General features: G+C 46.2%; 1 protein-coding gene across 5 annotated transcripts in view; it reads right to left on the bottom strand.

The window, feature by feature from the left end:
• RASAL2 (RAS protein activator like 2) overlaps positions 1-23,956 on the bottom strand; it is a 1,332,618-nt gene that overhangs the window by 714,648 nt on the left and 594,014 nt on the right. The gene's annotated exons all lie outside the window — the stretch shown is intronic.

The following is a 23,956-nucleotide window of genomic DNA, read 5'->3' as shown; positions in this document are numbered from 1 at the left end:
GACCATCTGTAGAATATCTTGAGCCCTCACCTCTGGTGGCGAGGCCTTTCCCAGGGAAGGGTCCAGGATCGCTCCGATGAACTGGAGTCTCTGCAATGGTATCATTTGTGACTTCTTTAAATTGAGGGAGAAGCCCAGTCTGTGATGGGAGTGGCAAACATGATCTAGTTGGATCTGAACTTGTTCCGAAGATACAGCTCTGATCAACCAATCGTCCAGGTAGGGGTAGACGTGAATCCCTTCCCTCCTTAGACTTGCAGCCACTACCGACATTAACTTGGTGAAGACCCTCGGGGCGGAGGTCAGCCCAAATGGCAGCACTCGGAATTGATAATGAGAGTTGCCAATTGCGAACCTCAGGTATTTCCTGCGTTTGAGATGGATTGGCACATGGAAATAAGCGCCCTGAAGGTCCAGAGATACCAACCAGTCCTGGAACTGAAGGGCCTGAAGGATCTGAGAAAGAGTTACCATCTTGAATTTGTCTTTCCTGAGGAATTTGTTCAATTCTCGCAAGTCCAAGATGGGTCTCAGTCCTCCGTCTTTCTTTGGTATGAGAAAGTAAGGGGAGTACCAGCCCTTGTTCCTCTCCGCTACAGGTACCGGTTCTATGGCACCTTTCTCTAGCAGGTCTAAAATTTCCTGCAAGAGGAGCGGATCTGGAGCTTTTTGAGAGCTGATCCCCGGTGGATGACTCAGGTATGCGAAGGAGAGGCAGGCAGTAACCTTGTGCAACTGTCTCCAATGCCCAAGCATCTGACAGGCTAGCCTGCCATTCCGCCAGATGTTGAGTTAACCTGCCTCCTACAGGTGTCTTGTGAGGGAAGTCCTCAGAGTGGTTTTGGGGCGGCTGATGCAGGTGCCGATGGTAAAGAGGCACCTGCTGTTGCTGCGGCTTTTGAATATCTACCCCGTCCACCTCGGGTAGTTCTTCTTTGTCCCCTTTGAGCCGGTCGTCCTCCACCTCTTCCGAATACGGAGTAGAAGCGAAAGGACTTGCCTCTCGCAGAGGTTCCTGTGGGACGAAAAGGTGTCTGACGGATTGCAGCGCCTAGGGATTTTGCTGCTGCCTTTGATGTTTGCAGTTTTTCTAAACTGTCATCCGCCTTTTTCCCAAACAAAGAAGAGCCATCAAATGGCATGTTCAGGAGCCTGGCTTGCACATCTGGGGCAAAACCAGACTTTCTCAACCAAGCAAATCTCCTGGTTGTTGTACTTGCCGCCATTGCTCTGCTGATACTGTCAGCCGAATCAATGCCCATCTGGAGGGATTCGCACATAGCGTCTTTACCGTCCTTTATGATATTTAGCAACACCTCCCTTTCTTCTCCCTCTGGGATGCAGTCAGCCGCTGTAGAAGCACACTCCCAAAGTGTATGGCTAAATCTAGCAAGGGTGCAAGTAGCATTAATAGATTTTAACGCCATGCTACATGCCGAAAAGACTTTCTTAGCCATAGCATCATATCTTTTATCGTCCCTGTCCTGTGGGACGGTAGGGTAAGCAGTCTTGATGTCAGTAGAAGATGCTGCCTGTACCACCAGACTTTATGGGGATGGTCGTTTGGACAAAAACTCCAGGTCTGCAGAAGATACCCTGTATTCAGTAGACAGTTTTTTATTTACTGCCGGGACGACATCTGGGGTTTCCCAGTTCGTTATGATTTTTCTTTGAAGAGCTTTATAAAAAGGTACTACAGGATCCTCCTGTGGACCTTTATCAAGAATATTCGTGAGGTCATCTTGTTGGAAAGCCTGTGAAGGTGTTGACCACCCCATAAATTCTGTGATCCTGGCAATTAAGGCTCTATAAGGGGTTTCAGCATGCTCCCCCGGGTCTGGCCTAGCGAACTCCACCTCTGGGGAAGTGTCTAAACCACTTGCCTCATGTAAGGAATCATGGAGTTCCTTTAATCTGCGTTCCTCTGAGGATAACTCCTCTTTAACTGGGGTTGCAGATCCCTGTAACTCAAATGTCTCTTCCTGGTCAGATAGTTCTCCCTCTTCCATAATTGAGCACATTGTTCTCAATTGGTCTGAACTCACAAAGTGTGTGAAACCCATCTCCAAGGCAGAGGGTGCCAAACTTGTAATCGGCCTCGAAAACGTTGATGTCGTCGACGTCAAAGGCTTCGAACGTGGTGTCGAAAACAAAGGTGAAGGCCTCGAGGTCCTCGATAGAATTGGAATTCTGCTTGAGGATGTCGACAATCTCGACGACATCGTCATCGAAGACCTGGGAATACCCACTGGGTGCGCCGCAACCGTGACTTTCCTTGGCGTCGACACCGGTGTTGAGGATGGCGTCGAGTCGACAGACGTGTGTGGAAGGTCCCTTCGACAACGGCGTCGAAGACACCGACCTCGGCGTCGACTGAACCTTCGTCGACGCCGCCGAAGGAACCTTCGAAGAAGGATTCGAGGTCTTTGCTTTACTCGAGGGTTTGTGACGCTCATCATATTTTTTCGGAATTCCTCCCATTCAGCCCGCGAACTATGTTTCGTGGGACAAGGGATTCTCTTAGGTGAAACAGAGGAAGAGGAGGACGAAGAAGGGGATCTTCGGCGTCTCCTTTTCGAGTGCTTCGATCTCGAGGAGTGATGGGACCCGCTTCGAGACCTGGAGCGCGAATAGTGACGAGGAGACGAAGGTCTCGACTTCGTCGAGGAAGAAGAAGCTTTAGAAGTCTTACCTTTTTCCAGCTTCCCCCTACGCTCCTTCAGGGCCTTAGCTGTCATGGACATACAGTCCTCGCGCTCCGAACAATGGTGTTCAGCTCCCAAACACCACAGACAGACCCTGTGAGGGTCAGTCAGCGACATCTTTTTTCCGCAGTCTCTGCATTTTTTAAAGCCGGACCGAGGGGTCGTCGGTTCAGACGAGGAAGCCATCGAGTATGGATCGAATATCTCGAGGAAATTGGAATAATTCTCTACGAAACTGAGCAACGATATTCCGAGGCACTGAGTAAGCGCGGAAAAACAGAACTGAGCAACGGACGCTGCGCGCAGCCTTTATAGGCAGGATGACGTCGAAACGGCGGCTGTCGAGGGACATCGACTCGGCGGACGTCGACGCGCAGCGCCCTCTAGAGAGAAAAAATTTCCGAGGCCAGCAAAGCTGCAAAGAGATATCTAAGATAAGGAATACGTCGGAGGACACAATCCCTTCGAAATACAGTTTTAAAGTGAAAGTGAAACTGTTTTTTCTTTTACTGAGGATTCACAGCCGGAAGACGGGGAAAACTCATGAGCATGTGACTCCATGCCAGACCCCATGCTGGAGAAGGAGCTTTTTCCTTTGCCCTTCCACCTGTACCCCTCCCTGGCTCCTGTGCTAGCCTCCAAGACTAGTTGACGGGGCTCAGTAAAAAGTGAGGGACTGTAGTAGTAAAACACTAACTGGGGTATTTGCATACCCACAATCCTTTGTTAGCAAAACATATTTAAAGCCTCGCCATTGCATTATGCAGTTTAGGAAAATGTCATGAATCTGCATGTGCACAATTACTATGAAGTGAATACAAGATTGTTTTCAAAATTGCTGGGTAGGATTATACATGTGCTCGGTGAAAATTTTTATGTATAGCAGTGCATTACCCTATAATATGCTACGGTCTATGCTCCATGGAAACTTGGAAAGGATGCAGATTGTGAAAAAAGCATTATAGTTATCTGAATATGTTTTGTCCTAATTCTATTTACAAATAATACCAGGCACAGTCCATACCCATTATGCCTTGCAGGGCAAGTAAATGATATTGCAATGTTGCTCTCGACTTATAGGGTAATGTTAGCAATACTAAAGTAGGAGACGCTGAACATGACATTTGCCTACTCAAAATCTTTAGAGGGAAAACTAATATTTATAATGCATTAACTTTCAAGGGGGCACTACAAAGTGCTTGTGTGACATATATACAAAGGATAGGAAACATGAGATGAGGTTATACATCAAAGTAGCCTGCTTACTTACAGTCAGTATCCAATATTTGAGCTGACAGTTGGTCTACATAGTCTGAGTGACACTTTTGCTAAGGCACCATCAGTAACAGAAATTCCTGTGCTTGAACCTCATTCATATCATAACAAATAGAAAATAAGTGGATTTAGGTACAAGCCTGATAACCTTTTGCAGAGGCATGGTAGGCATAGTGAAGGTTGTCTGGCAATATCTGAATGTGGCCTGGGGCGGAAGTTAGAGTCATATGTGCGGGGAGGGAAGCTTATTTGGTTAATGTGTGCAGGCATATCTTAGCTATATCTTCTATTCACAGAGCCACTTTTTCATATTATTTTTTAACATCTTTTGGGTGTATTCTGTTTTTGGGATTTTTAGGTTTTTAAGGTCAAGCTTCCATAGCAGGGCAACGAAAACAGGGTAGACCAGAATATCAAGACTAATCAGTACAATTTAGCTTTATTTTGTGAGAAAGCAAATATTAGGTACATGCAGTGGCTTGTGCCTTATTAAATCTTTTTTAATTGGTGGGAATCGGCTGTGTGCACTGCTAAAATTGTTCTGAGCAGCATTCAGAAGGAATCTGGGCAAGTGCACATGCGCACAGCTTAGAGGGAACATTGCCAAGTAATGTATAAACTGTCCATTTTCTTCCAGTTCTCTTCATTTGGTGCGAGTCACAGGCTTGCAGTTACAGCCTTAGTTTTCCTTTTTGTGGGCTTTGTTCAATCTCCTGCCAAGCCTTAATACAAATCCATGTACTTCTTTGCTTTCCTCCCACTGCATTAGGGTCCCAGACCCTTCTTTCCCAGCCTTCTGATTCGTGCTACCACCTCTGTGAGCCTTAAGCACCTTCTCGGCTACCCGCGTACCTTGTGGTGTGGTCTGAACGAGTGTCGGCTCCCTTGAGATAGCTGGACAAGTTTGAGGGGCTCCGGTAACTTCCTGGAGCTTCCCCTGCTCTGTGGCAGCTCTGCCGTCTTCTTTCCTTTCAGGACAGCTTGTTGCCGCACTTTTGCACTCCCTGTGTCTCTGGGGCGCCCAGATACTTAGTCTGCCTGCGGGCAGGGCAGTCCTCATGTCCTGGACCGGCCTCAGACTCTCTCCCGCCGGAACGTCGTGCTTGCCCTGGCTCTTGCGGTTCCTCCAGGGAGGGCTTGATACTGTGCCAAGTCCCTCTTCAGTTTTTATCTTGTTTCTTCCAATCGATTGCCGCAAACCACTAGACTGGTAAAAAGTGGTTCTGATAGTTATTCGGTATTGCTCTGAGCTTCCTCCCCGTCTTAGTGCTGATGTGGTAACTCACACTAAGGATCTTCCTCGTCCCAGTACTCTCTACTTGGACTGCTTTATAAAAATACATAGGGTCTGAGGGTAGGATTGAAGAGGAAGGTGGTGAAGGAAAGATGGGGTAACTGTGTGAAGGGGGTCCAGGGTCATGTGATTGGTGGAATACTATGTTCTCCCGATGTGGTCGTCACTGGTCCCAAAGGGGGTTTCTTCTCCCATTAGATCCACCCACCGAGGTCTACGCCCAGGAGGACTATGAGGTAGTGGCCTAACCTCCCTGGCCTCATGGAAAGGGGCTCCCCCCAGTGCCGATACCCAGGGATTCGTCACAGTAGTCAGTGGCAACCGGTCTCTTTGCTTGAGGGGGTTAAGGCTGCTAGATCTCGCTCCACCGAACACGCTAATGCAACCTTGCCCCCAAGTTCCAGCGTCAGTAGTAGCACAGCCACTGAGCCACGGTAACATTAAAACTATTAGTATCACCTAGCGTGGATACTCAAGAGTGTATGTTAGTTGAGTGAATGGTGGTTATGTGTGTTTTTATTGTAGTCAGTGGGTGGAGTGGTCAGGTGTCTACGTGGTCCCGGTTCGCCTGTAATTGGTTGGGGCATCTGGCTATTAAGTTCTATTTGTGACTTGTCTTTTATAAGGTGAGAGGGTGTCTGCTGTGCTCTCGTTCTCCACTGTATTCTCATTCTGTAGTGGATGACAGACTCTTTTGTGAGAGTGTGTTTGTGGGGGGTATGGATAAGGCTTTTGTAGAGAGGGGGTTTGTGTTATTTGGCTTCCCCTTTCTCTCCCTTTGTGCATACATGTATGCCTGTCTGTATGATGTCAGAGTGAGTGATGTTATGTGTGGAATGTGTGGGTGTTATGTTATGTTACTTGCCATTTATATAGCGCCTTATGTATCATTGGTATGACCTCAAAGCGCTGGTAAATTGAACTCCCTCGGGAACCGCAGTTCAAGTCAGTAGAGAGAGAGTCATATGGTGCGTGGGCGCACTGGATATGTGTGTGCAGCTGGTGTGGTTATTGCATGATAGCTGCTTCTTAGTGGTAGGTGTGGTGCTGAGGAAATCAGTTGGAAGTGTTCCAGTCTGGAGGGTGGACACCAAGACTGAGTTCTGGCTGTGTTAGGCCTGAGGAGATGCCTAGGCTAGCCTGAATGTGATCAGCTAGTTGTGTTTTATTAGGATGATGGGGTCATGTGAGTATGAGGACAGCTAGGCCGAATGTGTCATAGCATAGCTGTGTTCTAGGTGAATGATGGTGTATTGGAGAGAGTAAGCGTAGTAGTGTGTTATGGTGGTTATGAGCAAAGCGCCTGCAACAAAGCACGAAAGCAGGACAGGGCCATACATAGCGGCACACATATATAAAGCGACAGGATGGATCGGGTAAACATGTGATACAGATAACATGGGGATACAGGTACATAGCATATACATAGCATAAATAGGAGATACAGTGATATACAGAGATATATCCACTCCATCTGCTCAATACACCTTTTCCATCCATTCCATCCGTTCCATCCACTGCATCCGTTCCGTCCACAGTAACAGGTGGAAGCTTTACATAGGTGGCGAGCACCGGTGGGTCCTTATCCTATATGTACTTGATGTTATGTACCTAAGAACTGAATAGAAGGACTACATGTAAACCTACCTGAGCCTCAAGCATCTTCATTACTTCACTGGTGACAAATATGGGATCCGCTTCTCTTTCCCGTCAAGAATAGGAAGAGTGTAAGAGAATGTGGAATGCGTGGAATATTATGACCCTGCTATTCTGCCCAAGGCAGTTGGAAAGATGAAAGCTGGGTGGTGGGCACCGCTGGGTACTGCTCCATTATATTAATAGGAGATGTGACTGAAGGAGGAATTTAGAATTCTTCAACTACTCATCAATTTGGTGGACACTCATGCCCCTCTAAAAACCACATGGGCTAAGACCAAACAATCCCACCCTTGTTACAACCCCAAGCTCGCCTCAAACAAACACTCAATCAGAGCCTAAGAGAAACAGTTTTACAAAAACTGTAACCCTAAAGATCTTGCCAACCTCAAATCTCTGAGTGCCAACCGTAAGATTCTAATTACCGAGGCCAAAGCGGTTTACAACTCCTCCACCACCATCGTAGCAGCCTCTAACAGGTGCAAAACTCTCTTTGAAGTAGTAAAGCTTTGTACCAAACTCTCACCCCTCTCTAGGGTTCCAGCACCTTATAAAAAATGTGACAATCAACAAATATTTAATTGAAAAAACAAACAAAAGCTGACAGATCAACTCAAGCTCCCACTGCATTAGACCCCCCCATGCACTCCAGAATGCGCACTGCCCCTCTGGACTGAATTCTCCCTTGTCCCTCTATCGCTGATGACCTAAAAAAAATTTCCTCCCTCAAACCTACTTCCCACTCTGACAATACCATCCCAGCCTCCATCATTATGCAATGTATGGGCCAGGCGCTCAACACATTCCTCAGTCTCATTAATGCCTCCCTCACAGAATGGTAATTCCTGGGCACCCTTAAGACGGGTCTCATACAAACATGTTTGAAAATGAAACTGACCCTAGACCCCAAACAACCAGCCCATAATGAAATCTTAGAAGAAGTAGTCTCTAGGTCACTATTTGCCAGAACCAAACGACTACACCTCCTAAACAACTAAGTCAGGGTTCCGTCCCTACTGTAGCATCGAGACAGATGGTGGGTGATGCCCTCCATATCATGGATAATCAAGATTCATGCCTCCTTGACCTCTCGGTTACATTTGACACAGTCGACCACTGCATACTCTGCTTTCTCCTTGCTGACAGGATGGGATTTCATGGCACTGGTCCAAATTGGCTTACCTCCTACCTCTCGGCAGACTGCAGGCCGTTCAGATGAACACATTGTGTTCAAACCAACTCCCAGTCCCCTGCAGAGTCCACCAAGGCTCCATTCTCTAACCAGTCATTTTTAACCTCTAAGTGGAGCCTCTGGACACATGCCTGAAAGATTCCAATATAGCAAAGGGTGTAGCCGAGCAAGCGGATGGCTTGTGGATCAGTGTGCTTCGAATGCTGGGGCCGAAAGGGGCCACCGATCAAGGCTTTTTCCCGAAATGTGTGCTGCAATCCGAGGGGGGTTTACTTGAGTACTCCTCCCCCCCCACAGTTCCCGATCCCCCTTGGGCCACCTGGATGTGGACTCTGTCTGGAAACCTTTCTTTTTTTTTGGCTAATGCCACGCCATATCCGCATGGCCAAGATGGTGGCCATCCGCTCTAACCCCCCTGAGGCCACTTCAAAACTGTTGCTGATGCTGCTGCCAGGCTGAGAACAGCAGCCCTTGGTGTCCTTGATGGCAGAGGGGCATCAGAGAAGCCTCTGCATCAGCTGGTGAACTGAGTTGATGCTGGGCAATGGACTGCAGACCTGACAGCCAAGGGGCAGCATTGGTGCCTCTGCATTTGTAGGTAGGCTAAGCAGAGGGAGATCGGTGGACCCGAAGGGGTAGAGACTGCAGTGACAGCAGCTGGGAGACGGCGAGGGTGACTGGGCTTGGTAGCCTCCCCTGTGCCTAAACCGAAGATCGCCCTGCGGTTGCCGCACACATCAAACACTGTGCATGCCGAGCCTGTTGGCTGAACAGGGCAGGTGCGCTTCTGGGAGACCAGCGGCCCTAGTGCTGTTCACCATATTTCACTGTTCACCATCACCATCAGCAAGGGTACTCAGAGGAGACACTATCCTTTTCTAACGCAGCCTCCAATAACCTGCACAGCCGATGTGGCCCCTGGCACCACCGGGTTTGGCTTTCCTGGCATGCGCAGTGTGGCCATGTTCAGACATGTACATGTCTAATACTGGACTAGTTAAATAACTGCCCTATGCCACCAAGTGTGTTACTGCTCCCCACATACGATTGGCTGTAGATCACGCACGCCCATTGAGCTTTAATATGGACCCATTAAGCAGGGCATCTCTTGAAAGAGTGTCTTACATGTCTTGTAGGACTTCAATTCATTGTCTTGTGCTTCACTGCAACCTTTCTGTAACTAGCGCCCTTCTTTGCCTCTGGGATAAGTGTGCTGCTATAAATGCAAAAATAAATAGTCATCTACCAACACGCGGACACTACTCAATTTACTCGAGAGCAACAAAAGAAAAAAAAGACATTAGTCATCTCAGCGATTACCTAGCAATCAACCAGTCCTGGTCATCACTGCTAACCTTAAACTTAACCCAGCCAAGTTCGAATTTGTCCTCCTGTTAAACAATAACTTGTCCAACAATGGAACACTGATATGCACCTAGAATGATTATTATTAGAGTGCTTTACAGTCATAGCGGAAAGAACATGGTCATGGGAGCAGAGAAACAAGAGTTTGCATCTTACAACAGCAGAGGGAGAATGTTGGCAATTTGTCAGCACAGGATATACAAGAAACCAGTGTAGGAAACAGTGGGGAATCTGTTAACCCAGTCTGGGGTAGGGTGGGGAGTGGAGGGTGTGTGGACCTTGGTGTTAGGGAGAAGTCATTGAGGAGCCATTCATTGAAGAGGAGAGTCTTGAGCTCCTCAGTGAACTTTAGAAGAGAGGGGGCAAGTCTGATGTTGACAGGGTAGAGGTTGCAGAGTCTTGAGGTGCAGATTGAGAAGGCCGGTCTTCTGTTTTTTTCTTTCCTGCACCTGCGGGTTTCAAGTCTGCACATGTCCTTACTTCGGGTGCATCGTAGGCCTCCAGGGAAGGAGAATTTTCAGTGAGGTAGCTTGGAGACTCCAGGACGACAGCCTGGTAGATCAGTAGATTTGAAGATCTGGTCTTGCAGCAGGAGCAAGTGCAATTCGATGAGGGTCAGGGTGGTGTGGTTTTGCTGCAGCATGAAGGATTTGATCTGCAACTCTTGGATTCAGCAAAAATCCTTAGGTTTCACCATTGACAGCAGCCTGTCCTTCCAGAAACCTCTAGCCAAAAAGGCCCAAACGGCCTGGCTCCAAATCTCTGCTGTGAAAAATCAAACCCTTCATCTCACCGCAGGAGTTCAGGACTGCAGTGCAGGCCCTTGTGGTCTTGCACATCAATAAGGGAAAATGCCCTCCTAACAGGGCTAAAAGTCACACTCTTGTTTCCCCTAAATGCAGTCCACCATGCTGCAGCATGTCTTATGCATGCATATAAATTTGTCTGAATCACCCCTGTCCTAAGCAAACTACATTGGCTTCCTCTCCAGGCCAGCATACTGTTCAAGACTACATGTATCACCTACAAAGCAGTCTAACACACCAGCATACCTGGCATGTAAGCGCCACATAACTCGTGGCACATGCTCCTTGTGCAGCAAATCGACCAACCAGCTCGAATCACAATCAGAACAATCCTTCGCTTGCAATACACCCACCCCCTGACACTCGTTATCTGCTCAGAAAGGCCCCCACAACAATTTTGCAAAGCTCTCAAAGCGTGGCTTTTTCAAAAACACCTGACCAAAGACTAATCCCAATGGATGCACAAACTGCAAAAAAATGTAAACAATTAAAAATAATGTAATGAAGCAACCTACTTGCTAAACTTACCTGAGAGTCTGGACACCCGGCTTTACACTTTTGGTGACAAGGATGGTGTCCTCCTCTCTTTACTGAACATACATATAATGACACGCACAACAAGGGCCCAGTGGATAGTTTTACTGAGTAAAACAGAAAGATTGGCTAATTAACTGTATTGGCAGTGCCTTAATTGGCACAGCAAAATGAGCCAGGGCTCATCAAGAGGCGTGGCCTAAAAGCAGTGGTCACCTGCTGGCTCATTAGGCCACACCCCTTGACGGGCCCCAGCTCAATGGGCTAAAGGTAGGCTTTTATAAAGCTCAGCACCCTCTCCCCATTAGGGGAAAGGGTGCTGATCTCTGCATTTATTTTCTGAAGGCTTGCCTGGCATGGGACAGCGGCTCGCCTTTTCAGCCTCAATGATGTCACTACCTCTCAGCTGGGGAACAGCAGCGTCACCATTGAGGCTGAAAAGGTGAGGCCGCTGGAAGCAGAAGCCATTTTTTTCCAAAATCCTGAAGCTCTTGCTCATTCGCGGGAGCTTCGGGATTTAGAAAAAAAGGCCTCTGCTTCGAGCGGTCTCACATTTCTCTCCATACTGGTGGCGCCGGCCCACGGGCATCTCTTGCTTGAAGGGATGCCTCGCAAGTGCCAAGTCAACAGTATAGGTGAAAGGCATGAAGCCTGAAGCTCTTGCACACGAGCGAGAGCTTCAGGCTTTCGAATAAAAAAATCCTTGTCATTTAGTGGCCAGGGCTGCCAGGGGAGATTAGTGAACCCCGGCAGAGCCCGCCTCAAAACGAGATTTCGGAGCCTGCCGGAGCTCGGCCCCAGCCCACTTAAAGCCCTGTGTATTGGTGATGGAGACTTTCTGTGGGAGATTTTTATGATTCTGGCCACTCTGCAGTGACGCTGTAAACAGTGCACAGATTCAAATCGTATACAGTGGGCATCAGGGAGCATAGTCCCCATAGTGGTTCAACTTGTTGGCTCTAAACCTTGCTTTCCACACCCATCGCAGCAGAATTCACCCAAATGAAAATGTGTTTTGGAAGGTACCTAAGCTGTTTAATCGGACAGGCTGATTCGGGTTTCGTTCCTCTTGGAATGCAGTTCTACCAGTGGCAGGGAAAGCATTGTCTGAGGCCTCGGGGGGCTGTCAGCACTTCTGAAGAATGTCACCTGCGCACTGCTCTGGGCGCTGCGTTTTGGCACATTAAGAACCGCCGGAAATTAACAGGAAACAGTAATGAAAATAGTCACTGACCCACGGTTCGCCATCACCTCCCAGGTGTGGATGTCAGTGACAATGTTCCGGGTTTTAACGAAAGCCAAGCTCCATTGGCTTGGAAATCTTTGCTTCGAGATACTAAAGATTATGCGAACACAGTGAAGCACAAACACAAGCCATCGGCATCTTCGCTATTCCGAATGCAATTCCAGTTTTTCCAATCATTCATCACTGATGTAGTCTAACACATACTGAGGAAACAGGAACATGTCATTCCTACACTGGCTACCTGTTGCCAACACAATGTTTTTCTAGCTACTTTGCATCCACCAACGGGCCTATTACATACATGACCCTCTGATCTGCTCTCAAATGTAAGCATTTCACCCGAGTTTGGCCTCACTGTTCCAACACCAACAAACTTCACCGGACTTTGCCTTGCAGGGGTGAGGGATGTGGAGGTTGTGCGTTTTCTGTCAGGGCTGAACCACTTTAACTCTTCGCCACAGTGCACTAGATTAGTCAATTATCACCTCTGAAGCCATCCAGACTCGGCCTTTCTCCAAGTAACAAACTTCTTCAGTATGCCTCAACGTGTCTGTAATCTAGCTTCTGAGTGAAGAGACCAACTAGGTGGTGGATGTCTTGCTTTACAAACATTGTAAACAATGAATCACAAACAGACGTGCAACTAATAGGTTGCGTCATCCAATTTGACAATGTCACAGTATTTGGAAATCCTTGCCTGAAGTATGTTAAAGCAACCTCCAGCCTGTCTGAAATGCAAGTGCACTTTTGCATGAGGTTGCTCCCCCTGATTTGAGTATAGGGCCCTCAACATTAGAGCTAAATGTTGTCTAAGGTCTGCAGATTGTGGTTGTTCGAATCTTCCACATTCACCTCCCTTCAGTGTCTAAGGTTGCCACAGCTTCTCCCAAAGACTAGCAAGATACTGCCTCTATAGAGACACATGGCCAACTAGATTTCCCCCCAAGCCGGTTTACGCCTGGCCAGAGGTACAGAATCTGTACTCGTGTCAGTGCCGGAGGATCTTCGGTGTCAAAAAGATGAGGACAACACCTCTGCATTTGTCCTCTTAGATTTAAGTGCAGCGCCTTAAACAGAGTCCAGCACACCATCCTCCTCAAAGATTTAAAACGCTAGGCATTATGGGATTAGCTCTTCAAAAGATGAAGTTCTTTCTCTTTGATCACTCCTCCGCTATCTACCCATTTGCTATCAAGTCAGACCATTACCCTATAGAACGTAGAGTGCCACAACAATCAGATCTTGCACCATTCTTTTTTTTTATGTATATCTTTCCCAATCCCCACCGATGAAACACATCAAACTATGTGGACAATGCTCATTTTATTAAAATCTCCTTGAGCGTAATCACCCATACTCCAGTTAATTCCTTTTTTACTTGCCATTAATACCTTGGAAGTATGTAATTTCAAAATACTCAACTACATAAAATAAGAGATTCTGGTGGATAGCCCTCTGCCAAATTTGAGTCATCCACGTGGCCTAAAGAATTAGGCCACTTCCCTCCCCCTACACCCCAGGTGAATATTTTGTTTGTTCTTTTTTTATTAGAATCTTTCCTTAAGCTCCCCTGCCCTCAGCCCCTGATAACTAAAACAGTCCAGACAGGTTCATGTCGTTGTTGAACTCAAACTCATCTTCCCTTTCTAAAACACGCCTCAGATGTCATCAGCCACTGCAAGCCTGGTTTAGTGCAAAATTAACTATGCCAGTACTTTATAGTCGGGGATCCCAGCATTTATTTCACCTCTGCAGCACCTTCAAAATGCAGCAGCTGGGCAATTACTGGGAGCAATAATATTCCTCATATCACTTCTTTCGTGCAATCGCTATGCTCCCAGTCTACGTACAGGTCGCCTACAAGCGTATTGTCCACCAATCCATTTAATAAAGTGGTTCAGGCTTAATTTCGGACAATCCTCCACCTTACCGCCCTCCTAGAGCCTCTGCCGTGCTGCTATTAAAGACACCTCAATGCAAAAGATATCAAGCAGGTGGTTGATGGATCCTTCAGCTCCCTGCCCCCTTCATGTCCTCTTGTTTAAGAAAAATTGCAAAACCCACTTTTTCAGTCAATACTTGAACCAGAATAACTCTACTCTATTCAATTCCCACTCCAATGGTTTATGATTAGGGGATACCTTCTGCGTCAGTGCCAAGAAGCCACTCCTGGAAAATGTGCGCTTTATAAATCTACAGACAAAATATTGCACACTGCTCTGAACCCGCTATTCTTACCAGAAATACACCACAGGCCATGCAGGGAGACGTCTACTAATGACATATAACCTGTTCAAAACTTCCACATTCTATTCATACTAGTAAGAGGGTGAAGTAAAACAAAACTCAATAAGACTCTCAACGGCAAAGCAGGTCATTAGTTCCTCCCATGATTTTCAGGATGTGTTGAATGGGCTGACATGACAACAGAATGTGTCTAGCACGTGCTATAACACACCTTCATTCAAGAAAGGCAATGATTCATACAATGGGTGGTGCTCATTGGTGAGTTTATCGGCAGGGCAGATGCACTTGTGCAGCCCTGGGGCAGGCCACATTCCCGGCATGGTTTTTGCGTACAACAAACAGCTTATTTGAAATCTGGCTAGCCAAAGAACCGTTGTAAACAGCTGTGACCATTCACTACATGTTGCCACTTCTACCAGAGGGGGAGCCCCTTCCCATGAGGCCAGGGAGGTGAGGCCCCTACCCCACAGCTCCCCTGGGGGTAGTATAATGCGGGAGGATCTCATGGGGAGGGACTCCTCCTCTAGGGATAAGCACAACCATCTAGGGTACAGCCCTTGTAACATAAGCACACTCCCACACACCAACATCTCTTTTCTCGAAAAACCTCTTTGTAGGTCCTATGTCATTTCATCGACAGTTGTAATTTCGATTTTTTTTGTATTTTTTACTAAAAAAAACTCATCGAAAAGGACTCTTTATTTTGGGGGGGGGGGGTTCCCCCTACTCCACCAGCCCCTATTGTTTATCTATTCCCGACCTTCGCACCCCTTATATGCACTTTCCCAACCCCCCCCCCCCCCCCGACACCTATATATTTCGATGAGTTTTTTCAGTAAGAAATACCCGTTAAAAAAAAAACATCGAAATTACAACTCTCAATGAAAGAACACTATACCCTCTTTGTAGAGGGTAAATCCATCTACTTTTATCAGGTAGAGAACTATAGGGAACCTGAAAGTACTAGGATAAGGAAGAGTGTAGGAAACCTGAAGCTCATTTGCCACACAAGTACTGGTACGAGGTAGCCCTGTGCCAGTATCAAGATCAAAACAACAAAAGATATGAAGGACTTCGACAACAAGCTCTTTAGGAACTGGCTACATTGTATTAAAACTAAAGAGGGACAAAGATACCCGTCGGCTCCAGCCAAGACAGGCAGCAGCTGTGGAAACACCCAGGCGTGGGATTTTCAAAGCCGCTTGTGGGACCAGAGGAGGGATTGCCACGATATTACTGAATTCGTAATGTTCGAGGGAGAACAAACCAAAAGTAATTTCAATGAAAATTACTTTGTTTTCACTCCCCACGAACATTTCTGTGCCAACCCACTACTCCCACCCCCATACTTACCTCTTGGTGGCACACCGTCTTGTGTGCCTCCATGTCCTACATTCCTCTGCAACGCCGGTTTCCTTCAATTGCATGAATGGGAGCTGGCGCTGCAGGTTCCTCCTCTTTTAAAAATAAAATCTTTATTGAATAGGGAGTTAGGGACACCTCTGCCACCCCCAATGGCATAGTGAACAAGGGTACGGGGGACACCCCTGCAGTGCTTGTTCACTAGAATGACAATGGGGGAATTTTTTCTAAATTTTCAGCTGTAGTAATTTTCGTACAACCGATTTTCGAATAAATCTCCCATTCGTTTTTTAAATTTTTTATTTGAAATAATGTACAGATTCTGAGAAGGAGCACAGAGGACACTGCACAGCCGCTGCAGCCTTCCTTTTTGTGTGCTACAGGAACAGTCCAGAAAGAAGCTGAACTGTGCAAGGAAGTACTGCACTGACGTGAGAGACGCAGCGAGAAACCCAATGAAGCTAAGCTGCAGAGGGGGCGACCATGCTGCCATTGCAGACGCAGAGAAGCCAAGCCACATAGAGGGAAGCCAAACGGACGTCGCAGATACAGAGAGAAGCCCAAAGCAGCAGAGAGGCAAACCCTTGCCCCTGGAAGCCCCAGCGATGTACCGACATCCGTGAAAGTAAAGGGAGGCACAGGAGACTCTGAGGGGACTTCGGTTTAGAAAGGAAGCAGGCATTAAAGACTCTCCCTTGGCTTAATAGTTGTGACACCCAGATTGGCTCTCATGTGCGTCAGACCTACCTGAAAGCTCCTTCCTCTTCTTTGTATAAGTGGATGGGGCAATCCCACTAACCACCAGAGAAGGGTCAAGGAGCCATACGGAACATGAATAAGAAAAACCAGGGTCAATAACCCTAACCAAGAGAATATCTTGAGTCATCTTCCTCGTGGCAGTTCTTAGAATGGTAGTGAACCAAGTAGGCCGAGTCCAAGCGGAAAAACCCGGGTAGAGGACCGATGTCCAGAGAGAGACACGTGTCATCTTCTTCGTGGCAGCACTTGGCAGGTTAGTGAACCAGATCTGCTAAGTTAAAGAAAATTCACCTAGGTCTTGGAACCCCAACCACAGTTAAAACTTTATATAGTACTGAACAAAAGAGACACTGGAGTGTCCAGGAGAAGGGAGTCATTCCCCCTGGGTCTAGTGTGACTGGCACGTTATAATGAGGAGCATCAGGAGGAGGGGGGTCATCCTTCTGATATCAAGTGGCAGAAGTAAGAACAAGATTCCAGCCAGGGGAAGGGAGCCATTCCCCCTGTCCTTTCACTACAAAGTGTTAAAAAGAATGTTTCAATCAGGGGAAGGGAGGCATTCCATAGGATACATCAACGACCCAAGAGGGGAAGGTTTGGTATTCTTGTTTTTGTTTGAGGACACTTTTAACCAGGGGAGGGAGTCATTCCACCTGGTAAAGAACTATTGAAATTCCTGAAGTGAACTGAGATCACAAAATCAGGAGTGGGGAGCAATTCTCCTGGGCAACAAACACTTTAGCCTTATCTACTTTAATTACAAGTGTGAGGTACAGAACTAGGGATTTTGACACAGGACGGTGGACACACTAGTTAAACTGACATTCTGGCAGATCCTTTTAGTCTTTAGTTGAGGCAGGGAAACCCCTCATAGAAATAGGGGCAGACAGGCTATTCTCTTTCTTATCATGAAGAATAAAATCTTTACCAACCACCATACCACCATTGTGTCAGTCGCCTTCTTCTGAACCCTTAAACACCCCGACTATTCCAGCTGCATTATTTCCACCCTCTGAGGTGTCACTCATTGGTATGCAATGGCTGTACATTCTGGTAAAATGAGCATCTATTGGTATGCAGGCTTTAAGAGAGAACTAAATAAAACAAGTGTAGGCAACAGCTGGCATCAAAAGAAAAATTAAATAAATAAGAGTGCAGATTGCAGCTGGAAAAGGTAGGCATGTAGTGTCTAGATTTACTTATAGGTTGGGAACATTTACCGGGAAGAAATTGTCTGAGAACTTTGTTTTCTTGCAATTTCTAGATATTGTGACACATGGTTGAATTAACATTAAAGTTAGGCAATGGCCACAAGACCCAAATACTCTGTGAATTTCCGATCTGTTGTTCCAGGATAGACTGTACTAAGTCTCAAACTCTGTCTTTGCATACACATAAAAAATGTATCTTTGAAAAACATTATTGGAATTGGAAAATGTTTCTTGGCCCAACTATTCACAAAGCTCAGGCTCCCATTCCTTCTGTGATACAAACATATTTAGTTTGGCTCTTCCAAATATCTTCCTTTCACACTGACTTTACACAAACAGAACACCACTGTTTGTGCTAGCACCAACCCTTTACAGTAGAAATTAAACAAAACAGGCATATTGGCTCTGTCGGTGCTTGTCTCATGTATGGAGTATGTTGATTTTGTTGAAGAATGCTGGGTTAGCACCATTGGTCATTCAACCATTACCTTTCTTTCCATTTCTGTTGTTCCCTTGGTAGTATATTGGTGCTGCATACATATCTTCCAAACATAACATTACTATCCTGCTTAAGTCATTCGTGGGTTTGAACAGGGGGGGTTTGCTTACTTACAGCTTTTGCCAAAGAGTGTATACGGGGGTAACTTGGACTGCACGCAAGAAAGATAGCTGGCCTGTGTTAAATGTGGAGATGATGGGGCTAGATAGCCCAGTGTCAGCCCAATGTACGCCAGGCATGGCAGTGGGCGAAACAGGGGTATGTTTCTCCTGCCACTGAGCTATGCCAATGAGTGAAACAGGAGCTTAGTTTCATACCGACCTTGACCGCAGATGCCTCCAAGCTATTCAAAGCTTGGTTCTGCCCAGTGCGTTAAATGGATAAGTGCAGGTACTCGCCAATGAAGGTTTTAAGTGGGCCAAGGCTCAGTCCTGGAAGGCTCTCAAACTTGCTCATTGTCTCTATATCAATTTATCTCACACTGTGACCCGCTCCATTTTCGCAGTTCTCCATTTGTCTCACTTTCTATGTGTGTATCACTTTTCTTATCTCATTGGCTATTTGTGTCTATTTTTTTATTTGTGCGCCCCCCCCACACGCTCCCACTCCAGTCATGGTTTCACGCTATCTCTGTAAGACCTTTTTTGTGTGCTGAGCCTGGGCTTTGGGAGCATGACATGCTGAAACATCCTTCCAACCAAAATCTCAGTATAACGGTTTACTGCCAAGTCATTAACTTTGAATTTGACTGTCAACCTAATGCAACACTCTCTAAGACCCTTGCTTAAAACAGGCCAAAATCAGTCTTTGATAAGTGTACAAAAGTTGGCAGGCAGCGAGAATGCCGAATGTTTACAGGCAGTGCTCCAGATAAGATTTTAAAGTGGGAGTATTTTGCTCCCTATTTTTAAAGTTGGGAGTAAAATGGTTTTTTAGGGAGAAAAAAAGCAAGTTCCATTCCCAGTAGGCGTTTATAATAAACGAGGAAAAATATGTTTTAGCTATAAAAACAGAAATGAATTGTTAGAAATATTTCTCTGCACCAAGTTATACATGCACATTAAAAAGGTAAACCTTTCCCTCTTCAGACCAGGCAGTGATAATGGCAGAACTTCTTTCTGTGGCCTTATGTTTACTACTGGTCCAAACATATTCATGAAACCGTATAGAGGAAAGAAAGAGGGCATGCTTTGATGTGTCCGTTTCCCATTTTTGTTGGGAGTATTTTTACTACCTATTTATTTTTTGGAAGGATTTGCCTATTTTAAGAGAGTAAAAGTGGCCGATACACCCAATTTCTGTAGGGCTGTTTACAGGTAAGTTGCAGTGAGGTTAAAGCATTTGCCATGGATCACACACTTTGGTTAAGGAGTAAAGCTGGGTTTCTTTCAGACACACTTCGTTTGTTGTGCAGCACGGTGTTAAGCAATTTTGCATATCCAAATAAATGCAGGATTTCTTTTTTGTAGACATCATAGATCTAAACCGAGCTATTAAAAGGGGAGTTGTATTGCACGCTTTGCCAAATAAGGGACATTTTGGTAGGTAACTGTAGCTTTGTGTGGTCTTGAAGTTTGAAACGTTCATCACAATAACTTAAACATGTACATATTAGAAAAGGTACAACTAATAACAAAGAAACGTTTGTAAAAAGTAATTGCCCAGGCTTTCTTGAGTGTTTGCCCATGCAGAGGTGCCCCAAACAAACCAATCCATACTGCATAGGAAAACCCCCTAGGGACCCATGGGTAACCAGTAAAGCCCAATTAGCGAAATGGTGTCCCCCGTCTGGTCTGCTGGCAGCTCTGAAACTGCATGTTTGGCTCACATTTGGTTCTGCAGGGTGCGACATGAAGGGGACATTAAGGACAGTGTGGGTGTGGGAGAGAAGGGGACGGAAGGGGCGTCCCTTTCCTCTGCAAAGGCTGCAGGAACTTTGCCCTTCAGCGAGGTTTAGTTAAAGGATTTCATGTGCACCTCGCCCCATAGAGGAGTACTGCTACTGTCCTTCAAGCTTTGAGAAATGCAAGTACTCATGCTGCCAAAAATAAGGTGTAGGCACTGAAGGCCGGTTGGGACCGGCCCACTTAAAGCACTGGCTCTGCCCAGTAGAGTCACACGATTGGTGAGGACCAGTGTGCCTATACTTGCCCTCCCTGTCTAGAGCTAGAGGGATCACCACGACGGGGGGAAATTCATCCATGACCATTCAGATGCACCCTTTCGCAGATGGCAGCCCTGCACTATGCTAGTTTGCCCACTGGGCTCTCTGCTAGGAGTGCTAATTAGAGCGTAATGTCCCATGTGTGATTTTGAATGACGTTAGCAAATTACTTGTAAGTAGAAAAGCATTCAAGGTATACCATAAAATAAATATTCTACATTTACTTAGGGTAATTATTTCCATCCGGCCTGAACTTTACGCAGTGAAGTGAAATTAAAGTAAAACTGTTTAGATATTGGCAATATGACCCATGTAGAGCGCCAGAAGTCCTGCGTTCAAGAATATGAAAAGCATTGGACTAGGTTTTCTGATTGGCAGAGGAGATCTGTTTTCCTACAAACGTGTTATAGGGACAACAGCAACAGAGCAAAGTAATGCAGTAGACGGTTCTATGGTGTTTGCCCTAGAAAATGTGTTTGAGGTTACGTTATTTACACATTTTTCCACAACAAAAGCAGGGGGAGCCATCCTGCAACCCTGTCGCATCACCAGCACCTTAATATATACCTAAACTTAACCCCCACACAGCTACTTTTGCAGCGAAAAGCACACAAAAAACTCAGACAAATGGGCCTGCAAGTAAATGGGCTGGTACCCAGTAGACATGGCGAGGATGTCTTGCATTGCGCGATATGATTGACATTTTGTAGCCCAGTAGGCGGATTTAGCTTGATATCTGCCAACCCTCTCCTGTGGACATAATCCACGAATGGACGACAAACAGGATTGTTTACCAAGTGGGACCGGAAACTAATGTAGCTGGGCCCACCGCAGTGACATTAACATCTGTAAATGACCGCCTAGAGCTCAGGAGTGGGCATTCGCAGATCTTGGGTCAGCCTTGCCCGCTCAAGGTCCATCCGGGCCAAGTCTTTGCACCAGTTTATGTGAAGATCTTGGCATCAAACTAGCAGAACATGCAGGACATTCTGGCTCCTGATGAACTGAAATATTCACACGTGCGGGGTGGAATTTTCACGAGTGTGGCCAATTAAAAAAATCACTAAATAGGCAGATTTTCTAAATTTCCGGCTACAATGGAAGCAATTTCGACCATATAAGATCAATAGACGGGCATGGACACCAGAAAGTATCCCGGGTAGCGTATCACCTACAACCCGCAAATGGTACTGGCACCCAATCCCAGCAGCATGGCGTGGATTCCCACAAAAAGGAAAGTGATCCCTGCTCTGTGAGATAGCTTTGCACAGTGAGTATACTGTGCATAGTACTATGTAGTGTCTCATCTTACTGACTATTGCACTGTGAGAACCTCCCACTGACGCAGGATACTGACCCTAGCATGATATACGCTTCCTTAAACAAGGATTTCCTCGTGGCGTGATAACTTTGCACGGACTCAGATTACTGACTCTAAACAGTGGAACTACACTCCACATAGACTATGGCTATTAATACACCAGGTTTTGCGGGGCAGCAAAAGATGTTTGGGGTGCAGAGCAGAACAACAAGTAATGAAGATCACCTGTAATTAATCCAAACATACCTAATGTGACTGCACGTTCCAAGGATGTAAGGGCAGGGATTGGCCCTGAGCCACACAGGGCAGAGGGCTTTTGCTGCAGTATAGTGCAATCGTAACAAAGCCTATTTACCGGAAAGGAAATGAGACAGTCAGAGTAAGCAATTCTGCAGGACTTCAAATCCAGAAGAAAAGTGTGGGGGGATCATTAACATACATAGAGGGACTGAACATATCCTAAAGTGAAATATGGATATTTATTTCAACTGGCCTGTCCTAAATGGAAATGAGCATTGTCTTTCACAAAGTGATTCATCAATATCTGGGATTAAATACAGCTAAAGGAGATTTTCCTCCAATGCTGCTAGCAAAGTATAAAAGGTGTGGCCCCTTTTAACCCAGAAATCGATATTTAAATATTCTATGGAAAGCAAAATACCAATACAAGATGTGTGCTTTGAAGAAACTCATGTGGTTTTGGTTTTGTGGGTTCAAATCCTGGTGGGCGAAAACTTGAGCAAACAAGCTTTTTTGCATGATGGCCTCAAAAACACCCAAGGGGGATGGAGTCAGAATTGTGAAAAAGTAGGCGGACGCTGTCAATCCAATTGTGATCTCAACTTGTAGCATGAAAATCAGCACAGGGCCAGGTAGAACATCTTCAGTCCAGAAACCTCTCTTCCCACATCCATGCACCTGGTATAGCATCACAACAAATGTGCCCTCTGATGCTTTCCCCTCCTCACCACGACGCTTGGCTTTCAACAATACTCGGTTTTATGAATCCGACTTGAAAAGTTCACACATCATAATTAAAGTACTGCAACAATATAGGAACCCTTATAGAAATATGTTAAACAAAAAGAGCACAAATGTAGCATTATTTTCACCCCATCGAGAAGACTACAAATACCAGAATGCAATTAAAAATTATAAAAAATAACTTGCAAAAAATTGTCTTTCAAGACTTATTAGCACCCTGGCAGGGGGACCCAACCAATAAGGTGGCTAGGAAGGGAGGCTTGAATTGCTGATGAAAGCCCGCGTTCCATGCCGTCTGACGGCCAGCTCCCCCTTCCACCACGCCCCCATACATACCTTATTTTGGCATTAGCACTTGCCGCTGCAGCCATTCCTTCGCCTTGCCTCCCGCAGGCCGCCATGTAAAGGGAAGAGGGGCTCCATGCGGAGTCCCTCTTCCTTTTCCACAGCAGCCACCTTAGAAAAGTATTTTACCTCTTTCGTGAACAAAGGAAAAAACTTTTTTTAGCACCCTAGATCACCGCTTTAGCAACTTGAGGTGCAAATAACCTTAATCCCCCGCTCCAAGGGCTGCAACAGGGAGTAACGACCTGGAGTCCACGTTATCCGCCCTCGCTTCGCTCGGGCCGATAACTTGAGCTGCCGGGCCATTACCCCCCCATTCCAGCCCTTGGAACGGGCGATTCCTGCCATAATCATAACAAATGATAATGTCAAATAACCTTTTCCATCGTTTGACAAAGGCAGGCTTTATATGATGCAAGTGAAATGTGACAAATGAATACTATAGAGTATGCACAACTCTTTTTTGTCAACATATTTTAATTGTCTTCAAAGAAGACAGATTTGGGCGGCAACTAGTTTTTCTGTATGTGCTTTCAGAATAAAATGCCCCTTTTAAACGCCCTGTCCAAAACAAAGGTTCTTAAATGGACCATTACTTTAAACAAAGAGCATGATAAGCCCCAACTGTGAGGCCCAATGGGCTACTGCGGAGGTGGGTGGGAGGTATATGTCTTTAGAAGCGGGTCACAGGTGGTTGGAGCTAACAGGATGGACTCGTTAAAACAGGCACAAAGTAAAGCTCTGTGGCTGGAAGCAGACCAGCCCTCGTTACTTCTTATACTCGCATCAGCAGGTAGCTGCGGGGTACCCATGAACGCAGGGCCTGGGCGATGGCACAGACTGCCCATGCCTCCGGCCGGTTCCGAGTGTGGCTGCATAACCACAGAATAATTTAGGTTACTGCTAGCCAGTGCTGACAATGTGAGGCTATCACAGAGTACCGGGGTCAGTAATCTAGGTCCCTCACTCCAGCACAATGGAATACATTCAC

This window comes from Ambystoma mexicanum, chromosome 1q (assembly GCF_040938575.1).
Source record: "Ambystoma mexicanum isolate Mex_15411 chromosome 1q, UKY_AmexF1_1, whole genome shotgun sequence".
Classification (NCBI taxonomy): domain Eukaryota; kingdom Metazoa; phylum Chordata; class Amphibia; order Caudata; family Ambystomatidae; genus Ambystoma; species Ambystoma mexicanum.
The sequence above is the reverse complement of the archived record's forward strand: the minus strand, read 5'-3'. Positions and strand labels throughout refer to the sequence as shown.